We start from the raw sequence: 7,107 nt of genomic DNA on the forward strand, positions 1-7,107 counted from the left end.
AAAGCCCATAGTAGACATTCAGAAAATATTCATTTCCCTACCTCTTAAAAGTGCATATATTTTAAAACAAGTGTGTTTTTCTGTTCCTTGGTTGATGGAATAACTGTGATTCATATTCTTATTTTAACTAAATAATACATTTTCTTCTGGGAAAAAAAAACTTAATGAAAATTGGAACACTCACTTTGGAGAATTTTTGGTAATATTTGGCAAAAATGGGCAGTTTGAGTAAAGTCAAAGATACTCAAACTCCAAGACCCTGCAAGTCCTTGTGGCTATAACCCATATTGAAACTCTCACACATATGAGAGTTTAAGCATAAGGATGCACACTGCAGCGTGGTTCATAATTACAGAAACTGGAACCAATGAAAACATCTATTAAAAGGAAAATGAATAAATGAGTTGCAGAATATTCATATAATGTCATAGTATACTGCATTTACCAGCATGGATAAATCTCGATGACATATTAAGCAACACACAAAAAAGAAGTTGCAGAAGGATATAGTATGGCACCATTTAAATAAAGTTTAAAAACCTGTTAAAATAATATCTAATAAGGGAAGAGTACATACAAGAGGGGTACACAGGACGTCTTAATTGTATGTGATGTTTAATTTCTTTTTTTCCTTATCGAAACATTTTTGTTGTATTCTCTTGTTGGAAGGGGAAGATAGATAAGAATAGAATATGACATTGACATTTAATTTCTTTGAAAAAAGAAAGGTATGGAGTAATATTAGGATTTAATAGAGGTGCATTCTCTGGTATTCATTACAAGATTATTATATATAAAACATTTTACAATAAAATAAAAAGAATAATGCAGTAGAATAGTCAGATGTCTGTTGTCTTCTATGCTTCAGAATAATATTGTGCCCAGTATTTGCTAAAGGTTTCAGGATAGACACTGGGTCATATGTTTAACCTTGAATAATCTCCATAGAAACAGCCACCACCTTGGTGCACTAGACAAAGTTCTGAGAAACAGGTGTGGTTGCTCTTTTTGGCTCTAAACTTGAGCAATTCAAAAATTGTTTTTGTAACCTTGTACAATTCATTTCACTCTTGCCCTCAACTCCCTCAAATCCAGAGATCCAGTCAATACAGCTAAGGTGACAGTGTAAATCTTACAGCAAATCTTAAAAATAATAACAGGGGTAGCAACCATGTATCACTGTTCCAGACACTCAGGTAAGCATTTTAATTAGGAGGATTAAATGAGACAATGCATTCAAGTTCTGTTATCCCTAATCTATACATTAGGAAACAGTCTTGAAGAAGTTAACTGACTTGCCAATGACATGCAGATACAGCAGGGATTTTAACCCAGATACACCTGTCACTTTCTGATTCCAAAGCCCATGCATGGTCTTAACTAGACCAGAGGACTCTTGCTAGGTCAGATATTTACCATTCGTGAGTATCCTTCTTAATGTTCTGAGTAGGATGGCCATGTAACTTATCCTGAAAACTGAGATACTTTGAGTGTAAAAGGGGGAACTAATAATAACTCTGGGACCACAGGCATAGACCAGGACTGTCCCTGGCTAACTGGAACATGTGGTCACCATAGTAATGAGACTCTGGCAGACACATTCCAGCAGGCTTTTCAGATACATCATACAAACACAATGGTTTCCTAGTAGTAAACAAGCCAATTGATTTAGATTCCCAGTCTAAGTTTCTGTTGTTCTATTAGCACCAGAAGTCCTCTTAACCCAGCTGGTGGAAACAGACGGCTCAAGGAGTGCCTCCCACAGCATCTGCACCTCGCTGTTGCCCACAGAGGAACACAGCAGCTGCTCGAAGTCCTTCCAGGGCTTAGCCCTTATCACCCTATTCACATTCAGGAGCACAGAGTTTCTATTTCCTCACTTGCTGAAGCATTTAGAAAAATCTGTCTGCAAAGAAGCATTCACTCCTGAAAAACTCTGATACAAGAATTGGATGATGTTGCCCTCTGGCGTTACCAAGGAAGTGGCAAGCAGCTACACAGACTCGGTCAGGGCAAGGATGAAGGCAAGGGAAAGCAGAACACTGGCCCTTACTAGCAAGTGTCAGAACACGTCTTCCTCCTTAATCCTTATAACAACTTTGCAAAGTCCATCCTCATATTTCCCATTTTTATGGATAAGGAAACCGCTCAGAGAGTGAGTGCTGTGTTCAAGGTCACACAGTGAGAAAAAGTACTGAAATTTGAACCTGTATCTATCTAGCATTAAAGCCCATAGTCTTTCCTTGTATCATTCTACAGGGCAATATTACAACTGGGGTCTTCAAATATTTAAAATATATATTTATTCAACACCCATTTATGCCAGAAATTGAATATGAGGGAAGGCTGACTTATTTCATAAAGAAATTTCAGAGTAGGCCAGGAGTGGTGGTTCATTCCTATAATCCCAGCTCTTTGGGAGGCCAAGGCTGGGCAGATCACTTGAGGTCAGGAGTTCAAGACCAGCCTGGTCAACATGGCAAAAATCTCTCTCTACTAAAAATACAAAAATTAGCCAGGAGTGGTGGTGTACACTTAGCAACCTAGGAAGCTGAGACATGATCATTGCGCGAACCCAGGAGGCAAAAGTTGCAGTGAGCAGAGATCATGTCACTGCACTCCAGGCCGGGTGACTCTGTCAGAGAGAAAGAGAGAGAGAGAGAGAGAGAGAGAGAGAGAGAGAGAGAGAGAGAGAGAGACCAAGAGACCTCAGAGTACTTTAAAATGAACATGTATCGGGGAGAGACCAGTCACTCAGTATCTGTGCTTGTTTGATTGCTTTCACTTGTAATGCCCTCCTACATCTTTGGTAATATTTTCCTACGTCCTTTGGAAACATTCACTGTTTTCTTCACCAGTCCTGGTCTCTCACTTGCTTTTGATTCTCCTACCACTTTCTCGGTAGCTTTCTTAGTCACCTTGTATTACAGTCATGGGCTTATCTAATTCCTCTGTCTTATATAATAAACTTCCTGAGAGCTGAGACTGTGTCTCACATTTTTAAATTTCAGACCTCCATAATACCTCTCACAGTGCTTCACTAAGAATAGACCCTCAAGGTGTTTGCAGAATTTGGACTGTATTCAATGTCAGCCACAGTCCTTGATGAGATTTTAATTCCAAGAGGGTTTTTTGTTTTTTCAACTTGGTAACATCCCACTGTGTCCTCTTATAGTGCCAACTAGCCATGTTAGTTGTCTAATAACTGGGCAGGATCAGAGCTCTCCCAACTCACGTCCCTATACTGGTGAATGCGTAAGGCAACAAACCCTGCAGCTGGGAAACGGGCTGGTGGTATGGTCCCTCTCTGCATCTCCAGAGTGGAGGCTGTAGGGACAGTGTTCTGCTATGCTTGTTTCTGTCTCCTTTCATTCCCCCATTCCCCTCTATATTTGGTAGTTATTCTGTTCTACACTAGAACTTTCTACTCTCTCATTCAACTGCTCCCTTAAATAGAACCTTTCTGCTCTTTCCTTTCCCTAAATGGCTTTCACTGATCCTGACTCTGGTGAGTCTTCTGTTTTCAGGGAAATGTGGCTAACCTCCTGACCTCTAATTCTGCTACAGAACAGCTGTCTTCCCACAGGCCATATATTAACCCTGTTTAAGCAACTCTTTAAATTCCTGACATGCTCAGTCAGCAGCAGCATTAGCAGCAGCACCATCTGCTAGGAGTTTAACCCTCTGGCTCCCTGGACTGTAATGGTGGAGGTAGATTAGAAACTCAAGCTTCCATATGTAGCTTGGCTTAAGTCACATAATACCTAAATAATCATCTGTAATTCTACTCATTCTAAACATTAGCAAAGTAAGTTTTGATATTAAAAAGGAAAAATTCTAATGCATTTGTGTATCAGTGATATACAATAGGAAAATATTAAAAACAACTTAAATATCCAATAAATACAAAACTATGCCTTATAATAGCACTACCAAATCATTTTTATCATTTTGAATGGCTTCATAATGCTCTGTGGTTTTGACACATATGTGTTAACCTGGAGAAATACTTAAGTGGGAAAAACAGAATATAAGAATGAATTTACAAGTAGTAACCATCTTGATGTACTTTTATCCAACCATTTTTCTTATATATGTATTTTTTAAAACATAGGAAAACAACTGCTATTAGTTTAGAAAGCATCTTCAGATATTTATAGTAGTAACAAGTCAATGCCAACATGATACTCTGCTCTAGGTACAGCATGTTAACAACATAAATCCACAGACAACAGGGAGCATAAGCTCTTTTATTACTTCCACCAGCTCCTGTAACTCTTTCTCCTATTAGCAATTCTTCAATATCCCCCCTCTATAAAAAATTAACCCTTTTATTTCTCTGTCTTCTGCCCTCCCTTTCTTCCCAAAGTCATCTCAGACCCTCTTCTTGGCACCTCTCTGAGTCACAGATAAGGGGAATAGAACAGCAGAATAGAGCAAATACTTCTCCCATTTTATCTTTTCACCAAGATTCTCCTCCTCATGTCCCTGAAAGGACATTAGTCACTGTCACTAAAGAAAAACTGGTGGCCCATGAGTACAGAATTCCACTGGAAGGTGACAGTCCCACCACTGTAGTTTCAGACAGGCAAGATCAAAACTTTGTATAATAATTGCCTAATTCCCAAAAAAGGGCACAAAAAATATTATTTACTTTCCAAAACCATGATGGAAGGCACTCTCAGGCCTTTGGCATATATGCTTTAAAAAATTTCTTATTTCTTTTTCTGGCATTTGTTTTCAGGATATGGTGATAGTTGCTGAAGACCCACATGACCTAACACTTGTCTCACCAGACAGCTGAGTATTTTTACTGATAGACAATGGCATCTACTTGGAGGAGCCTCTTTAATATGTATTTAGGCAGCAGTTGTTCAAGACACAGTCCAGTGTTGTTATACAAAGTCCAGTCTTGTTATACATTTCCAGTCATTCCAATTGTATTCAGAATGTAATCAGATCAAAGAATAAGTCTAGAAAATATCAGAGAAAAAAGGGAGGACAACTATAGATCCGTAACTCAGCCCATCCATTGTAGCTTGGAACTTGGGGAGGAAGAGTACAGAGGAGAAGCACAGATTCAATTAATTCATTGATAAGTTTTCCATTTTTATGAGTTCCCACACTTGATTATATATCAAAGTGTGGGAACTTTTCCCTTTATAGCACAAATACACACGTATACCACCACCTCACCATGGATTAAGTTCTTGAATATTTACAAGATAAAAGCAGTTGAAGTGGGGAAACTTGAGAGCCTAACGCATAAACAGGACTGAGAGACTGAGTTTAGTGGTGAACTTATGTAAGTTCCATAAAGTTAATAAAATTATAAAAGAGCACAGTAAATACACTGTCGATGGCCTTTTGTATAACTTAGTAATAATGGGTCTGTACTGAATAAAATGGAGATACAAAAGATAGGAGTTCTCAAGTCCTAGTAGTCTTGACTGATCTTCCTTTTCATGGCTCCTCAAACTTTAATCTTGACTGGAATCTTATACTCATCCCAACCTAAGAAACACAAGAGGAACAGGACTAATGATGAATGATTCATTTAGTTTCAAAGATAGTGAAATTAGGTGTGCCCAAGAATTTCCCAAGAGGCAGTTGGAAATAGAGAACTAAAAGAGATTAGGAATGGAGACAGACATTAGGGAGTCTACGTAGGAATAATGGATGGAAAAATGGAAAGAAAACAAATAGCGCTGATGTTTGAAATAACTGAAGACCAGTGGAGAGAGAAAATGAACAAGATAAGATATAAATTCTTTTTCTACCTCATCTTCAAATCTTGGCTCACAGAAGCCAAGAGAACAGAGATTTTCAAAAGAAATGGATGCTAATCATGGCTGAGTACTACAGAAAGGTAGAGGACAATGAGGACCAAGATCATTCATTTGGTATCTAGGAATTGACAGTCCATCTTTGGTTTCTGGATTCATTATTCCACTAAAATGCTTCTCTCCAGGTAAAGAGGGTTTAACGAGTGTATGTGTGAGGAGTGAAATGAAAGACAAGGGTAGATTCCTCCCCTACCTTCTTTATCAGACTATTTCCTTTCTTTCAAGGTGAGAGGGTAACGGAATCAAACTTTCTGCAGAATAAAGGAGGCTTAATTATGTTAAGAGTTGAGCTGTTGTTCAGTTATGCCAAATAAGTAAATTCGTCCAAATAAGAAAATTTCTTCTAGTCCCCATTTATTTATATATATCATACACATATTTGATGAAAACATTTTTTAAACATGAAAGCTTCAAAATAGAATTTCAGAAAACTTCTGTCCATTACTTTTAAACCATCACAGGCCTAACTTTTTTTTTCCTTAATACTACATTATGACCATTTTTCTTTGTCCATAAACACATATTATGCCTGTTTAGGTTTTCCAACATACAGGTATACCTTAACTTACTAAAACAGCCCTGGAGACAGGTCTGTCTCCAAATTCCGTTACATTTTAATTCGTTGATACTTAATCACTTTTGATTAATGAATACAAACATAAGTATCTGAAAAAATGAAAACTGAAGATTCTATAATTCTAAATGGCAGAGTTGGGAGACCAATTAGTGGTTATCTAGCCTGATCATTGACAGAAAACATATTTTCTCTTATTGTTGTCCAGAAGTAATACCAAAAGAAGTCTCTATGTGGTCAATTTTTAAACAATTCCAATAGTTTAGAAACGCTCCTATTTATTATTCTTTGTGACTTTAAAAGAATAAAACTACAAACAAAAAGTGGCTATTACTGAAAGACTTAATAATGCCTATCCCATATAATGATTTTTAAGTATTTGAAGGACTGTCATATTTCTCCTTTAATGAATTTAATGAACATTTATTGAGGACTCTGTGCAAAGACGAACCAAAAAAACAGCTCCATCCTCCAAAAATGAGTAGTTGGAAAACCTTTGGTATCCTCTCAACTCCCTAACTTACCCTATGCATTTCTTGATGGCTCTCTCTATATCTTTTTGCACCCCCTTCTCCCCCAGCAAGTATGCCTAGAGACTGGGCTGCATTAGGATAGTAGATGAAACATTTGTCTTTTACCTTATTCACATTTAATCTAGTATTCAGTGTCATATAGTTTATAAGGGGT

Source organism: Saimiri boliviensis, chromosome 3 (assembly GCF_048565385.1).
Source record: "Saimiri boliviensis isolate mSaiBol1 chromosome 3, mSaiBol1.pri, whole genome shotgun sequence".
In the NCBI taxonomy this organism is placed as follows: Eukaryota; Metazoa; Chordata; class Mammalia; order Primates; family Cebidae; genus Saimiri; species Saimiri boliviensis.